We start from the raw sequence: 18,121 nt of genomic DNA, 5'->3' as shown, positions 1-18,121 counted from the left end.
GCAAAACAGAAGTCACAGCCAAGTCTTCCAGGGGTTGGCAGACTTTCCCTGAAAAGGGCTAGTTTTAAGTATTTCAGGCATGTTGGGCCACACATGGTTTCAGTTACATTTTCTTTGTTAATTTTTACAACCCTTGCAAAATCCAAAATTCATTCTTAAGCTTGAGGACCACGCAAAAACAGATTGGGTCCAATATGACCCGTGGGCCCTAGCATGAGAACTCCTTTTCTAGATGACCATCTTCTGTGTCTATAAAACAACATGGGTAAACACAAAAATGAATGGGTATTGTGTCTTTCTCTGCATTTAATGCAAACTCATGGCTCCACCTGTGCTGTTCCCTGAGCTGACAGTCGTCTGGTCTACAGGTACTTGTGTCCCCAAGATGACCCTGTCTTCCTGGTTTCCAGATTAGCTGCTTGGGAACGTCCCAGGAGTGCCTTAGCGGTTCATCAGGGTGGAATCCGATAAGAACCGAACCACTCGGACCCGCATTGTCCAGAGGGCTGCTCTACACAGTCACTGCAGCGGATTTCCATTCCGCAGAACCTATGTTCTTTCTTTCTTTTCTTTCTTTTTTTTTATAATTTTTATTTTGTTATACTAGTTCTTTCTTTTCTTCTGTCCTTCTTTCCTATTCTCCTTCCTCCTTCTCCTCCCTCCATCCTCCCATCTTTTTTTTTTTCCATCAAGTTCTTGAATCAAGAATTTAAAAAAGAATTTTTCTTGAATCACAAGTGTGATCAAGGAGCAATTCTCTGAGGCACTAATGACTAGAGAAAAAGCAAAATGTAGGGCAAGTGGGTGGACTCTGGAATCAGGCCCTCCTGGCTTCTCATTCGAACCATGTTCCTTTTGCAGCTGTAATAAGTGACTTGCTTTCCCCCAGGCTCTGCTTCATCTCCCCTTGGGGATTCCTGTTCTTCCCTCATAACCTTTGCATGAAGATTAAACAATCGATCCATGGGAATATGCTCATCGAGTGTCTGGCACGTGCTGGGTGCCTCTGCATCCCTTGGTGGCCTGTATGGTGCCCCGACAAGATGCCTTCCACAGCTCACAACGACAGCACATGTGTGTTTTATGTGTAGGCCACGCTAAGAACACAAGGAGTGAGGCCAAGTGATGTGAAATCCTACAAAACCTCATTGTCAACACACATTTTCTCACAACTCCAATAGATCCCATATTCTCATGATTAGAAAAACTTGCCCTTATCTGCTGTTCATTGGAGGAGGCAGGAGGACAGGACTCTACACTTCGAACCTTCTCTCTCCCGTCCTGTGACAGATCTACAGAAGATCCCCAGATTAAGGCATTGGACCTTCAAAGTCCCCAGGCAAATGCGAATCACCTAATGATGTCGGAAACATTCATCTGAGAGAGTTACGGCTATCTGCGCGGAGCTTTGCCCTTTGCATGACTCAATGGGCCTCATGTTTTTTTCTCTTCCGATAAAGATGATAGAGTTCCTCATTTCATGGCTTTAAATATTTGTCTGACAAATGTGAAGGATACACAAGAGTCACCAGTCTTCACAGAACTTGAACATCTGCCTGGATGCTTGGAGAATGCAGCCTGTGTGGTACACTGTGTTAGTCACACAGAAATACAAAACAAGAGGGACAGGAGAGTAACAGACTCTTAAAACATAGACGGCTGGCAGCAGGAGAGGGGAGGAGACCTGAGGATCAATGGAAGCTTCAGATTTTTAATTCAGAGAATCTTTCCATTCACTAAAAATTATGTCAAGTGACAGAGGGGTGTTGGCGAATGTGACCTGGGAAGCCTCACAGGATAAGTCTTCTTTCTCAGGGCATCCCTTAGAACCCAAGGGATGTTCAGTCACTAGACTTGGATAACGAAAGGATTCTCTACCTTCTGATTTCACTTTTATCCACACTGCCTCTGAAAGGTGGTAAACGAGCCAGCGTCCCTAACTAAAGAAACTGTTCTCTGGAAACCAGTGTGGCACCATTTCTTCAGCGTCCCAATGACTGACAAATGATCCACTTGACTGAAGGAAACAATCTTACTTCCCCAATTACCTACTCCATTCTCAGTGGGGCAGAAAAGAGCTGACCTGGGGCAGAAAGTGCAGAAGCAGAGACTGAGTCCATGGAGAACAGACTTTTGACAAACAATAAGGGTCAATCCCAAGTCATTCTTCTTTTTGTCTTACATTTACAGATGACCCCAATTCACTACAACATATTTGATAGTTCCAAAAAATTTTGATCATGTTCATTTTTACAAACCTACAAATATAGGAAAGAGGATCAATATTTATATGACTTATCAGCGGTGAGAGCTGAATCTAAGGTGTTTTCAGTTTGAGCTCAAGGTAACCAGAATTCTCTGAATTCCTTGAACACTGTGAATGAATGACATTTAGCTGCACAGTGAATGGTTGGAGCTGTTCCTTTTCAGCCCTTCAACTGGAATTTTATGAGGATAATATGAGATAATTGATGTCAAGTGCTTAGCCCAGGACTATACTCAATGAGGTACTTAGAAGTTAGTCATTATTGGGCACCTGGGTGGTTCAGTCAGTTAAGCATTTGCCTTCTGTTGGGGTCATGATCCCAGGGTCCTGGGATCAAGTCCCTCATTGGGCTCCCTGCTCAGCAGGGAGTCTGCTTCTCCCTCTGGCTCTCCCCCTGCTTGTGCTCTCTCTCTCTCTTTCTCTCTGGCAAAAATAAATAAATAGAATCTTTCAAAAAATTAGTCATTATTACTTCTATTTTTCTCAAATACTTTCATTGCCACAAGTTTTCAGTTACCCATAATATCTACCAAACAAAACCACCATCCATATGAAGAGCCAAGATGACTACCCCCTAAATAATCTAGAATGTCATGAGAAGTGAGTTTGTCAAGATTAGACACATTTTTATTTAAGATGTTTCTCTTAAATATGTTAGTATTTTGGTGCCATTTAGGTATGAACATAACTGTTACATAAAAAATAAAATTGCAGAATGCCAAAGTTTCGTAACTTTATAAATGTACATTTCATGGGACAAATACTCTGATAAATTTCAGTGGAAAGGTATGGGTAGCATTCGTTGCTTAAAGACACCAATCATTTTAGACAAGAAAGAGCTACCGGAATCAGATAAGTCACCAGCAGGCACCAGTTTAGCAACTTCTTGCTGATCACTACAACGTTTCTGTGCTTCTTATTTACCATTAAATAGTTTTCTAAGTATATTTTCCTATCCATTTCTTTGTGTTTAATTTTTAATTTGGACCATTAAACCCCTGGGACAGAGGGTGAATCTTAAATAATGCCTTTTAAACACCCTGTCCCATCTTTTCATGGTTAATTTCTCATTGCTGCCTGGGGCTCATTTGTGCTTTTATCTAGAATTAGCCCATTAAAATGGCATTGACTTTGGTGGTACTAATAACAAGCGTATATTACTCTGGTGTAGCTGTCCCTTTATAGAATTCTGATGGACAGTTGAACTTTTTAGTGCTTCTTTAGTGCCTCCTACAAAATGGGTTGTGTTTGCCTTTGCAGGCCTCATGGACAGCCTCTCAGCAATATGTCAGTTCTGCCTCTCTTGACATTCCTGACCTGTACGGTATCATGATAAATCGACGACCAACACATTTACTTTGACAACTGGAGTGAAACAGAGTCAAGAGACCCAAATCCATGTGCATGGCTGAGCTGATACTAACAAATTTTAATTTGTCTTATTTATCTGCTTGTCACCTAGAGTTCTAGGTAGCATTTTTGAAGGAAGACCTTTCCTATAGGAAATTTAAAAAATAAAGCCTACAAGCCATTGAAATTTCTACTACTTAACCAAAATCTAATCCAACTGTAATAAGCACTTTCTTCTACTTCAAGTTAAAACAAAACATAAAACCAAACTTATATTAATATTTCCTGTTTAGAACAATATTTCATGTGTAAAAAAAAACCCCAAAAACCCTTTCTTATCTAAATAAATGGCAACCAGTTTCCAAGTGACATTTTTTCCCTTCACTTCTTATCACTCCTATGAACAGCTGCAGTCCTACTACCAACAAGGCTTACTGGATCTGGCTACAAAACACACTGTATCATCAGTACACTTCTCTTCCCATCTACTGCTACCATCCCAGTGTAAACCCTGTTGTCTTTACCTAGAACATTGCAATAATCGCTAATATTTCTCCCTGCTTCCCCTCTTGCCCCTAAGACTAACTTTCCATGCAGCAGCCAAGGTGATATCCTAAAAACATAATTCACGCCATTATCTTCCTCTGCTTAAAATTCTCCAGTGGGTCCCATTACAATTTGAATACAGGTCAACAATATGTGACAAGGGTCTCAATGATTGGGCTCTGCCTACACCTTTAATGTCTTCAATAGCACTTTCTTGCTTTCCATGCTTCAACCACTCTGACCTTCCCATTGTCATCGAACCCACTTGCTCAGATTAGACGTTAAGCATCAAAATGAGAAATAGACAAGACTCCTTAATTGATGCTCTAACTGAAAGCCATTGTTCTTATTTCTTATTGTACTTTCTTGAGGCATAGATGAAGATGTTTTGCAATGACAAGAGCATTCGAACCACCAGGCCAGAAAACCTTGATAGCAATGGAATGCCAGAAGACCACATCCCATGTGTCCCCTTCTCTGCCCATGACCATGGGCTGAACACTTACTGACCCCGACCCATGATCATGTGCTCCCTGCCTGCTCTCTTGCACGTACTCCACCCCAACCTCTTCCTATAACACTGTAGGTATCCCTCTCGCTGGTGGAGAGGTTGGTAGTTAAGGCTTGAGCCTGTCACCTCCCCCAGCTGCCCACACCTGGAACAAATCTCTCCCTTTCTCTTTCCCAAATCCACCTCTCTCGAGTTATTAGCTGCTCTTGCCACGAATTTATCTGAGTTTTTTGGGCAACGATGTTGGCAAACCCAGCCAGGAGCTATGCTTCTGATTTGTCCAGCCCCCACGGGATTTTCTATTCAAAGCAGTTGGCCCTGCAGTGCCAGGGCTCACCTGCTGTCTCCTGAGGTAGCGGGTCAGTGACAGATTGATCAGTAATACCATCATTGGCAACTCGGAACTATTCCCATTTCATAGTCATTTGCTAAAAAAATGTTCTCCACTTATTTCTTCATGTGGTTCCACTTATACCTTCATCATTCACGTATCACCTCAGAGATGTCTTCACCTAAATACTCCATCTAAAGTAGCACCCTTGGGGCACCTGTGTGGCTCAGTGGGTTAAGTGTCTGCCTTCGGCTCGGGTCACAATCCCGGAGTCCTGGGACTGAGCCCCGTATTGGGCACCATGCTCAGCAGGGAGCCTGCTTCGCCTTCTCCCTGTGCCCTCTCTCTCTCACTCACTTTCTTTGTCAAATGAATAAATAAAATCTTTAAAAAAAATTGTTAAAGTAGCACCTTTCACTCCAATCTCCATCATGTAAGTTTGTGTGATAAACCCAATTATTGGCCCCAAATATTTATCTTCCCTGCACCTTTTCCTTTCCAAAGCTTCATCTTCAAGCAGTGTTTTTCTCTGCTCCTTGACTTTGGCTTGTCCATATGTTTTTTTGTATATGGGTGTGAGTAAGAGTTTGCCAGTTCCAAATACAAGACCTAAAAGATCTCCCTTACTTTTACTTGCTTTCTTGTACTTCTGGCATTGCAAGACAGAGCTATGCCAGTCCTACAGCCTGAAGTCAAGCCATCTATCTGAACCTACTTTGAACTACCTGAACCCCAGATCACTCCTAGATAAAAAAAATTCTCTGCAAGCTACTCAGTTTTGGGTTGATCTGTTGCACATTTTTATTGTTGTACAGGTTACTAAGAAGTTATTTTTTTTCATAGCACTTATATTTTAAAGTTACTTCCACTTATTTTTTTCTTACCTATTTATATGTCTTTACCATTACTACAACACAAATTTCATAGAAGCAGGACTCTTATCCGATTTCCTTTCCCTGAACCCACAATAAAATAAATAGTGCCTGGCACAAGAGTCATGTGCTAGCTGTTCAATAAATCTTTGCAGAAAGAAGCAATGAATTGTTGAAACAGTTTTTGCCAAAGGGCCTAATTAACAATGTAGAAGTAAGGGGAAACTGAAAAAAAATCATATGGCCATGGTAAAGAGAATAACTGGAGTACAATACTCTGAAAAACAAGTTACCATCTATTGGTCCCAATTTTCCTATTAATAGTTAGGCTTAAAATATCAAATATACGAGATTACATAGAAGTGAAACATACAACTTCAGGAGAATGTAGAGGTGATTTCCAAGTATTGTTAACGTGATGTGATAAAAACCCTCAAACCTGAACTTGAACAAAACTGAATTCTCAGGGAATAACTGTCTACATCTAAATGCTCCTGGCATCACCATCTTCCAAGCGATGTATTCACTGAGTGTTTTGTGTAAGAACATACATCAGTTTCCAACTCAAACTGGCTTAAACAGCAAAGAAAATGGAATTTTTCATATTTTAAAATTATCTACAAGAAGAGTAAATTTCAGGAAGAGTATGATTCAGCATTTCAAGAATAACAATGAGGACCTATTTCATTTTTTCCTGTCTAGACTTTCCCTTCTATAGTTAGCACCATCCTAAGACTGACTTCCCTCACAGTTATCCGGGAAGTGCCAACTCCCGAGACTGATTCATGTTTCTTGGTCCATGTCATTTTTTTTTTTTCTTTTTCTCCAACCTTTGAACATAACTCCTGGCTTCCACTCTGACTTAACCATCTTAGCCACGTGGCCACCCCCCAAACCAATCACCATGGCCAAAGAAATGCTATGTACTAATTGGCTTATTTTGGGTAGTATTATCATGCCTGGAGACAGACGTAATTTAGTTTCCCTGAAAACATACAGCCTTTAGTGCGTGTGATTGGGGGGAGACAGTCACAGGGAGCTCCCAAGGTCCTGCCATCTTCCTCGTTTCTGATTGTATCTCCTCCTCTGTGAGCCTGACCTGATGCCCCACCCTTCCTGGAACTCTACTCAGCCAGCTTCAGTTCCCATCCCATGGGCTCCAGAATGCACCCTATCTATGTATATCTTTTATGCTGATGTGACTTTAATATCTAAATTGCCTTTTTCTTTTAGATAGAAGCTTTAGCCAGCAGAATAAAGACCCCTCCAAAGATGTCCATGTCCTAATCTCTAGAACCTGTGAACTGTTAAATTATCAGCTGACCCTGAGATAGGGAGATTATCTGGGATTATCCAAGTGGGACCAATGAAATCACAAGAGGCCATAAAAGTAGGAGGAGGAGGCAGGAGAGTGAGAAAGACATTTGAAGATGCTATGCTGCTGGTTTTAGAAGTCAAGGAAAGGGGTGGCATCCAGGTGCTGGGAAAAGTAAACAGATGGATTCGCCCCTAGGACCTCCAGAAGGAATAAGCTCTGCTGACACCTTGACTTTAGCCCACGGAGACCTGTTTTTGACTTCTGGCCTCTGGAATTGTAAGATAATAAATTTGAGTTGCTTTACGGTAATTGTGGTAATTTATTACAGAAGCAATAGGAAACTAACACAGAAACAAATATACTCTAGCAAATCTTTCCTTTTGCTCTTGTAAGAAAACAGGCTTTAGAGGAAGGTGACTGCAAGTAGAAGTAGAATGTAACCAGCAAAAACAGAGATTCATTGGATCTTTGCTTCTGAACCTCTCCTAAAATCTTTCCAGAAGTTTCCACCATCATCTCATCTGGTCAGACACGATTTCTAATCTACTCCTCGGCTGCTGCTTCTTGCTTCTTCTTGCTTCAAGGTTGAGTTTGTGCCAATAATGGGCCTTTCCTACCTAATCGGAGCTCTTGCAGACATGCTGGTTGCAAATCACGGCCTTACCTCTTGTGAGCTGAGTGTCCTGAGGGGAGTCACTTAACCATTCTGGCCTCAGTTTCTTCATCTTCAAAAGGGGGCTAAAAATAGCGTTTATCTCAAGGAGGGTGTATTAGTTTGCTAGGGCTGCTGTAACAGAGCACCACAGCCTAAATGGTTTAAACAAAGGAAATTTATTTTCTCACAGTTCTGGAAGCTAGAAGTTCAAGGTCAAGATGTCAGGAGGATTATTTTCTTCTAAGGCCTTTCTTTTTGGCTTGTAGAATGGCTGGCTGTCTTCTCTGTGTCCCCTTATGATCTTTCGTGTGTGTGTGTGTGTGTGTGTGTGTGTGTGTATTCCCAGTGACTCTGCCCCAGTTTTTTCATATAAGAATATCAGTCATAATGGATTAGGGTCTACCCTAAAGAATTCACTTCAAATTAATCACATCTTTACGGATCTCATCTCTGAATACAGTCACATTCTAAGGTACTGGTGGTAAGGACCTCAACCAATAAATTTTTAAAAGACACTACCAGCCCATCATAGAGGGATTTTGAGAGTGACGAGATGTGATCAGTCAGAAGACCCTAGCAGGGTGCCTAGCTCGCTGTAAACCTTCGCCATTACAGTATTATCTTTCTTTCACGGCAAGGCTTTTGTTTTGTTAAGCAGCATGGCTATCCGCTGCAGTCTTTGAGAGGGAAACACTTCAAGTGTGAGAGTTAGAACCTCTTAAAAACTGGGGGCCGGAGAAGGGACCAAGCCCAATGGTCAATAGGCTGGGACATAACACCCCTGTTTCTGGGATCCAATGTGACTGTCTTAGAAACACATCTGGGTTTTTAGCTGTCTTTGTATAAGACATGTGTGTTCTGCAAGCCCAACTCATTTATAGCACAGAGAAAAAAATACCCTTCAGAAGCAGGTATGTGAAACATAGCTCACGGTGCACTGAAGATGCGGCTCGCAGCCCCACAAGCCACTCCCGGGTCAGAGAGACTTCCTAGACCCCAAGGTAGCCAAGCTGAAAATCTAACTACTCAGTTTTTGGTAAAGACGGATAAAACAGATGTACACCGATGTCTCAGAATTTGATTCCAGTTGACATTTAGGGAATTTAATGGAAAAAAAAAAAAAACTATTAATGATGGTAACATTAAAAATACCACACTACCACTGGCAGTAGTCTTAAATCTAGACACTATGCGTAGTGACTGATGTACATTATTTAATTCCTCCATCCAATGCATATTTATTGAATGCTTATTATGTGCCAGACTCTGTTCTGGTTCCTGGAGATACTGCAGTAAATAAGAAAAATGAAATTCATTCCATCAGGGAGTTTATGTATTAGGGGGTAATGAAAGACATTAAATTTAAATATATATATTTATATTATATACATATTTAAATTTAATGTCTTTCATATGTATTCACATAAACACATTTGAGTTATAAATATATTTAGTATGTCAGTTGATGTGAAGTCAGGCAGAGAAAGTGGGTAGAGGGAGGCTGTAATCCCATAGGCTATACAGGCTCACTGAGAAGATAACTTGGGGCAAAGACCTAAAGGAGGGAAGGGCGTGAGCCATGAGGACGCCTTGGAGGAGAACATTCCAGGGAGAAGGGAGAACATTTCAAAGGATCTGAGGTGGTAATGTGCCTACTGTGCTCGCTCTGTAATTGGTCCACGTGTGGTATCTGAAAGGAAGTGAGAGAAGGGGAAACTTATAGTAGGTTACATCAGAGGTAATGGGAACACACCAATTAGGTAAGGTTATTACCAGACCTTGTAAGGACTTTTTATTTTATGGATATGGAGTGACAAAGGATTCTGAATAGGAAAGTGATATGATCTGACTTGTCTTATAAAAATATCACCCTGGTGCTCTACTGAAATTCTAGAGGGGCAGACAGGGTGTTTTAATCCAACCCGCCTAACACCAAAGCTGGTATCTTCCACATACTTCCATTTTTACAATTTACATTACTTTTACAATGTTCTCTATGCCGTGGAAACATTGAGGATGAATAAGAAGTCTTTATTCAGGTGTTCAAGATGTCAACCTCCTTACTCAGGTCTTCCTTTTAGTCATCCTACCAAAAAGTTTTTGAGCTCAGTTACAGGAGTTCAGAATGACCTACTTTCATGCTGTGACTGAGCCATTTCTTCATTCATATTTAAAATAACTTCAACAACTGTTTGAGGGGGACTAAGAAGGACAGCCAAGCACCCACCACCAAAATCTAAGGATTGTTTTTGAGAACTACATAAGCTCATGCTATCTGTACTTGTAAACGTTTTGTCTACATACTTGACAATGGCCGAAAGCAAGGACTGGATGATAAAATTCACAGTGGAATTCTCTTGTCATTGACCACTTCCTACCAGTTACTGGGGCAATTACTCCTTCTCTTCCTCAATTCAATGACACAGGGTTCACTTTCCTATAAACCCTCTTTAGGCAATCTTATTCCATACTATGGTATTAAATATCACAAAGACCCAGTAATGCCCAAATATAAGTCTTCAACTCCTATGTCTGGCTCAGATCACCGCTCTGAACTTCCTTTTGTAGTCATCTAATTACCTGACACTTTGACATGCATGGTAAGAGGCATCTCAAACACAGCACGTCCAAAGGAGACTCTCGATTTCCAACTCTATTCTTCATCTGTGGATTCCATTTCTCTCCTTGCCCCAGTTCCTCTTCTTTCCTCCCACCTAATGTCTAATCTTTGGCAAGTCTTTTCACATCTACCTTCAACTAACATCCCAAGACTGGTGTTTCTTACTCTCTCTGGCCATCTTCATTCACAACCCTGTCAGCTATCAACTTGACTATCGCAATAAACCTCCTCACTGCTTTTTTTGTCTTCCATCCTTGCCTGATATAGTTATTTTCCATTCACCAACTAGAGTGATATGTTAAAAACAAATTCTGAAAGGCAACAACCAAAAAAAAAAAAAAAGACAAAACCCTGTGTAGGTGAAAATGCAAAACACCTGGAACTCAGGCGTTGCTCATGGGAATGCAAAATGCTGAAGCTACTCCTACCTTTGCACTTAGACTCGTCGTAAACACTAGTAATCCTACTTCTTTATATTTACCTAAATGAAATGAAATCATGTGTTCACACAAAAACCTGTATGAGGATCTTTACAGCAGATTACTTTGTAAATGGGGGAAAAAACTCAGGAAAAAGTGGAAAACAGATAAATTGTGGTACATGTATTTAACTGTGTACAATTCAGTAATAAAACAAATCACTGATGCGCTCAACAACACGGATGAATCTCAAATGCATTATGCTAGGTGAAAGAAGTCAGACTCGAAGGCTACATACCATATAACTGCATTTATAGGATATTCTGAAAAGGCCAAACAATAGTAAAAAGATTTAGTGGGGGTGGAGGTTAGAAGGGAAAGAGTCCATCCTTTTGGGTGGTGGAACTACTGCGTATCTTGCTTGTGGTGATAATGACACAATCATCTGTGTATGTCAAAATAAGCAGAACTATACACTTTTCGAGAGGGTAAATTTGTGGGTAGACTATACCTTAACAATTAAAACAGGAAAAAATGTTACATTCAATTCCCTCTTTATTTTCTTTATAATTCCCTGTTTAAAACACCAGAGTGAATTCCCACTGATTTAGAATCAGACTAAAATCTAAACTCCTTATGTACGTAACCTGCTCAAACCTACTCTCAGACCTCATCTTGTTCTGAGAAGATATGAAGTTAGTTCTAGTTTCAGGACATTTATGTTTTGTACCCTATACTGGGAAAGTCTTTTCCTAGATCTTCCCATGGCTCACAACTTACTGAATGTAGCTTTTCTACTCATATGTCCGCCCTGGCTTCTCAAGCTAATCAACATCCTCTGGCTTCTTACTCTATTTTTCTTTGTAGTAACCTAACGCAATCTAGTGTGTTTCCTAATTAAGTTCTTTACTCGACTAGAATGTAAGTCCCACTAGAGAAAGGACTTAGTCTGATTTGACTGATCACTTCTATTCCCCCAGCTCTGAGAGGTAAAGAAGTAACACATATTATTAATACATTTTGTTGAATATATGATGAATACTTTGATGACTGTTTGGAGACCTGACAATCACATAGACTATCTGCCTAGATACCTGTAAAATAACTGCTAACTCGCTATACACTGTCTTGTCTGTTTCCATTGGTGCTGGCATAGAATCAAAGTGTACATGAAACCCTACTTTTCACACACAAGCTGAGTGGTTATTTAGGAATATAGGAAGAGTTACCTGGAAAGTCCGCGGACTGAGTTCTCTGAGTACTTTAACGTTGGTTCTGTGTCTACCTTCCGGAGTGAATTCTAGGAACACAAGAAAAAAGTAAAACCAATTTACCTCACAGGAATGTACAGATGCATAATCAATTAGATGGTTTTTTTTTTCCTTTGCAAAAATGAAGTACTGTTTCTGTTTTTTTCCATTCAGTCTGATTTCACTGATTCTATAATTAGTTTTCTCAGATTCAGTGATTGTGGTATAATTAGGCTACGGCTAATACTGATTGTCATGTGCACACAGACATGCAGTTAAAGAGTTTAAGCGTTGCTGGGATGTCTAAGAATGTTATTTCACTATATATTTACGGCTAATACATACAAAGCAATTCTTACTCAACATTGCATTTATAACCTTGATGAGATCAAGTCCCGCCACCTCTGCCTTTTTTTAAAGCTCTAGATTTTACAAATTCTAAATAAATCAAGAAAGCCAACCTCTAAAACACACATACAATTATATTAAAATTGGTAGGGAAAAGAATAAAATAGTCTGTAATTGGTAATTCATATTGTTGGTGGGTAAATGATGCTACAAAGTGGGCAAGGCTGCTACACACTCTTCCTTTTTACTCGAGGCAATTAAATTATGTAGAAACTGATTCTTCATCAAACAGAAACAAACTTTAGCTGGTATGAATTACCCGAAGGTCTGAATTAACAGTGCCATGCCATAATTAGATTTTACTGAGGATGAAGTCAATAATTGACCATTGGTACACGGCCCCTTCCATCCAATCTGGGTGGAGGTAAAAAGGGGTGGAGGGTAATTGGCTGAGCTCAGTTCACTCCTGGGAGAACTGCTAGGACAATTAGAGAATAAAAATAATTCTATGAATAGCTGTGTAAGAGTGTTATTTCCAAACTCAATGCTTAGCTAATATCCAATTAACTGGCAGGACGTTAGGTCTCTGGGCATCCCCTCTGGATCAAGGGGAGAAAAAAGGAGAAATGCTGACTTCATTTCTTTCTAATATTTATTCAGTGCTGTAGCCAGGAATGTATTCATTTTTAAATAGTGTTATAGTCTGCTTGATTAGTCTCTACAGGATGCCAAACATATGAATAAAACCTGAAAATTACATCCAAAATATCCTTTATTTTCTGTGACCACTTGCAGATGAACATACTATTACTTGTTAATTGAGGGCTATTTGAGCCTCTGGGTGTTATCCAATCTGGCTCTTTTCCCACCAGTGGGGGCACTAAGCTTTAACGTACCCTCCCACTGGCCCTCATTTGTACTCCTACCATCTTGGTTAGTGGTACCATAAACAATTGCACTTTTGGTGCAGCTCAAACTCCTAACTCAAATCAAGTTTATTTCTTCTACTCTCGGGCTTGTTTTGAAATCTCTGTGAGGAAGGTGGCCCCCCCTCCCCATTAACTGATCTCTGTTAGATGCCAGGCACTATAGCACTGCAGAAATCACTTTATAGGCAATATCTCATTTAATTTTGATAATGCAGAATGGAAATTATTTAAAAACAGGGAAAGTGAGCATCCCAGAGCTGTATTTTCGGGCTACTGCAGTCAAAGAGAACCAGGGAAGGGATTCAAATGCACTTCTGTCCATAGCCTGCCTTCCTATCTTGCTTTCATATGGCAAGTCTCAAGTCAGTCCCCAAACTAATTAACCAGCATTTTAAAGAGCTCCAGGCTCTGGTTTAAGTAAAAATATTCAGGAACTGGATCTTTAGCTTTCTATTCAATTCTGCCTAATTCCATTCTTATTCATGTGCTCACCCACAGTTAATAAAAACTATTTAAGAAGCTTTCAAAACCACTCTGAAGCCTATCACACTTGCTGCTAATAAAGTTGCAAAAATGAAAAGCCGTTGTTTTAAATGCATTCACTCAGTTGTTTGAATCTTTACCTTTCTTTGTCAGGCACATGGTTGGATTAGAACACAGGTGTTGAATTTCATTCACTCTGTATTAGCCTCAAAGGTCAACCATCTAGTTTTATCCCAATTAGTTTCAGGAAGTTGGTTGGCATGCTAGCTCTGAAAACTCTAACTGGGATAAAAGAAAAGCCGAAAAACTCCCTCCAGAACTAAGGGAAAAAATTGTATCAGGGGGATTTAATGAGAAGTAAAAGAAAATGCTGTCATCTTTACTACACTGGATTTTGTCCTCATACTCCTCCAATATTATAAAATCTTAAAGCTGCACAAAAATATATGACATAATCTAATCTAAATGTCTCATTTTCCAGACAGGAAAACAGGATCAGGGTTCATGGATATGCTGTAGTACCATTATTGCTCTCATTGCACACACTTCACATGGCTAGCAAGGGAAGGGCTCAAAACCTAGTATATACGGCAGTATTCTGCACTCACGTGTTTCTGGAATTGTCCTATCTTAGGAAACTGTAAGTCAAAAATTAAAAAGAAACATTTTAATAATAAGGATTCAATCAAGAAAACAGAAACAACTATCGATGGAAACTTCCTTTTCTCCACCCATCTTTACCCACAGCCAGCACCTTAGCTGCCCATGATCAAGTTTTCATGTGCGGCAAGCCAAATCGCCACTCCTCAAGGGTCTCACCCATTGAAATTATGTCTCCGATAGGCTGCTATGAACCTTCATTAACATCTACCACTCTACATGGAAGTAAACCTTGATGACCCTCTTGGTTCCAGACATATTCAGACTTATCTCTTTGTGTGGCAATACCCTATTTCCCCTTGTTAACTGGGATTCTTTATTTCAAGTTCTTCTCTGCCTACTAATTCAGTGGCAAAGGAAACTCAAATCATCCAGGTGGCACTCTCAGCTTCTGGTCATTAGAATCATTTTGTATTTCCCGGTCAAAGAGATTCTGTGTGTCTGGTTGGTTTTTTACCTTGAAAAGCAAGACCTCACAGAGCCCACAGGCATGGAAACATGCAGGAACAAAATGCAAAAGTTTTGCAAATGGTCATCTAGGCAAAATAGTGAAAGGAACTTCTCTTATTTCAAACTCTAGGTTAGATGGGAAAGATAAGAGGCACTGGTCACTGGTTCAAAGCATATACTGCAGCTTACAGGTCAGCTTTCCTACCCTCCTAAGTGTCATTATCTAGTCAGCTCTACAACTGAGCCCTTAGTACCTTTTCCATGTTTCCTTTTGGTACGTTGCTTCTGGATGATGGGGGTACATAGAGAAGTAAATCACAAAGTCCTGAGCTTATTGTCTGACTTCTTTTTGCTGTAAAGTAAGTTCCCTTGTTAGAAGCAGTGATGTTGTATGAGACCATGATGGTGAAGAGAGTGTTAAAAAATCCATAGATGGGGTGTTGGGAGAAACAAGGTGAACACTGAAGGAAAAGTCATGTACTATGTGTTTATTTCAGTTGGGAAAAATCATGATTAAAGTGGTCTTGCGTGAGCAACTTGCCACGGGAAAAATGGTGATACATCCGTCCTGGTCTCTGTTGTTGGCAGGTTAGGCCCTTAGCACTGCTGGCATCCAGTTCAGTCATGGTGAGGGAAATCCCAGGCAAAATCTGTGTCCACGTAGCCCTGGCCACTTTATTCACAAACCCTTTGATAGAGCACTAAATAGTTGGGAAAGATTACGTATGGCATCTGGAGACTGGGTCATCTTCAACGTCTGAGTGCTGAGATTATTCCATGAAGAGGATAGCCTTTAATAAGCATTCAGGTGAGATATAAATATTCTCACACTCTATGCCCATCTCAAGGGTCTATCTACAAACTATCCTCCTATCTTGTTTCACCCAAGTCTCTGACCATCTTATCGAACTGTTAGCCACTGTCTATGTATCATTATAGACTATATTTCAGGCTATCTCTCTTCCCAGAAACAGTGCTCAGCAAAATGCACTGTTCCATGTTCTGCTCACTGGAAGCGTTTCCTTTCCACGGTATTGCTTAGGGCCACCGCTGAGTGGGGTTCTAATGCTACAGCTGTGTGTTTTTAGCCAATGTCAGCATATCATGCAATACACTCAGTAATGGGGCTTTAGTTTTTCTCCTTAGTAATCTGATGGAGGAAAATCTCTATGAGGCCGTGGGTGTGTGTTAATGGAGAGGCGGCAATGCAGATGTAAATGTGAAGAAAGTCAGAGCCAACAGTTCATATAACTTGCTTGCACCTTAAGGAGCTGCTTCTTATACATACTATTTCAGGGTCTTGAGAAATAAAGCTTCTCAAAAAAAAAAAAAATAGAGTTTCTCTGCATGCTCAAATTTATGAGGAGTAAACAGCCAGTTAATGACTGGAAGGTCTGCTTAGGTTGCAGAATCCCTTACAAGCATTATCCGACTATTACACATTCATTTCTACCAGTTTCAGTAACTAGCAGGAACTACGTCTCAAAAGAAAAACAGTTTTGTGATGTTCCTCTCCAATCTGGGTATCCGTGTTGTGATTAGCCTATCAGGGTTTACCAGAAGCTCAGCAGCACATCCTAATCAGTAACGCACACTGAGCACCTCACATCAGGTCATTAGCCTAAATACAAGAACAGCTTGAAATCCGGCCTGAATCCAACCGAAGACCCTCTTCTTTCCCTGGACTTCACTCCAAACAGCCAGTCCTACAGATCATTTCATAAATGGGCTGAAGTAACACTTTCAACTACGGTGTCTCTTGATCTAGGATCTAAAGACACCCTCCAGGTATTGTGCCTCTTTCTTATTAAAAGAACTAAAAGGTGGAGGTGGTTTTTCAGGTTGAAGGAAACACATAGTTATGCCCTAGACTCAGTGAACCACTAAAAATCTCAGTGAGATCAAAGAACCCTGAATATTTTTCGATTTTTATCTCTTACTCTGTGACACACATGTATCTTACCATATTATTCCTGCTGAATAGATCTGATTGACATTATATCATCCATTTACAGGCCAATATGATGCCATGTGGGATGGAAAGATGAAGATTCCTCCATGCTAGATTTTGACAGAAAGCCACATAAGCCTGAACTAAGGTAGTGAAATAAGCCATTATCCCTATCAAGTGGAAGAAAACTATACCTGACTCTGCTAATTGGCATAAAGCAAAAAGGCATTTGTTAGATCAATAGCTACAAACCAGAGGCTACAGTCTCTTTGATTTACACTCATTAATGGACAATACTTGGAATACCAGCTGATGTTGAAGTGACTACCTGATTAAGTCTATGAGAATCCAATCTCCAAATACCCAATCCCAAAGATACAGATCTAAAGAAAAGAAAGGGCACATGCACCCCAATGTTCATAGCAGCAATGTCCACAATAACCAAACTGTGCAAGGAGATGAGATGCCCTTCAACAGACAAATGGATAAAGAAGATGTGGTCCATATATACAATGAAATATTACTCAGCCATCAGAAAGGATGAATACCCATCATTTTCATCAACATGGATGGAACTGGAGGAGATTAGGCTAAGTGAAATAAGTCAAGCAGAGAAAGACAATTATCATATGGTTTCACATATATGTGAAATATAAGGAATAGCATGGAGGACATTAGGAAAAGGAAGGGAAAAATGAAGGGGGTGTCAGAGGGGGAGATGAACCATGAAAGACTATGGACTCTGGGAAACAAATTGAGGGTTTCAGAGGGGAGGGGGGTGGGGGGATGGGTTAAAGAGGTGATGGGTATTAAGGAGGGGACATATCACAAGGAGCCCTGGGTGTTGTGTGCAAACGATCAATCATGGAGCACCAAATCGGGAATTAACGAAGTACTGTATGGTGACTAACATAAAAAAAAAAAAAAAGAATCCAATTAATTCTCTAAGACATGTCTGCTGCAGAGGCCAAAGAGGTAAGCAAAATGTTGTAGGTATCACTACTTCGTATTTCACATCTTTGATATTGCCAATAATATCTTTAATTTCTCAAGGAATGCAATATATTGCTTTTGGCTTACTATTTTGTGATCATGTGTGTGCATGTTTTCTGGGGGTGGTGGGGAAAGTTGCAAAGGTTTCTGATTGGTTATTTCTACCACA

At 40.3% G+C, this 18,121-nt stretch overlaps 1 pseudogene; it reads left to right on the top strand.

Moving 5' to 3' along the window:
* The first annotated feature begins 17,910 nt into the window (after positions 1–17,910).
* Positions 17,911–18,121, top strand: part of LOC113254906 (nicotinamide phosphoribosyltransferase-like) — a 63,794-nt pseudogene continuing 63,583 nt past the window's right edge.

The sequence above is a fragment of the Ursus arctos genome, unplaced genomic scaffold (assembly GCF_023065955.2).
Source record: "Ursus arctos isolate Adak ecotype North America unplaced genomic scaffold, UrsArc2.0 scaffold_5, whole genome shotgun sequence".
Taxonomy (NCBI): Eukaryota; Metazoa; Chordata; class Mammalia; order Carnivora; family Ursidae; genus Ursus; species Ursus arctos.
This window is presented reverse-complemented; position numbering and strand designations above follow the sequence as displayed.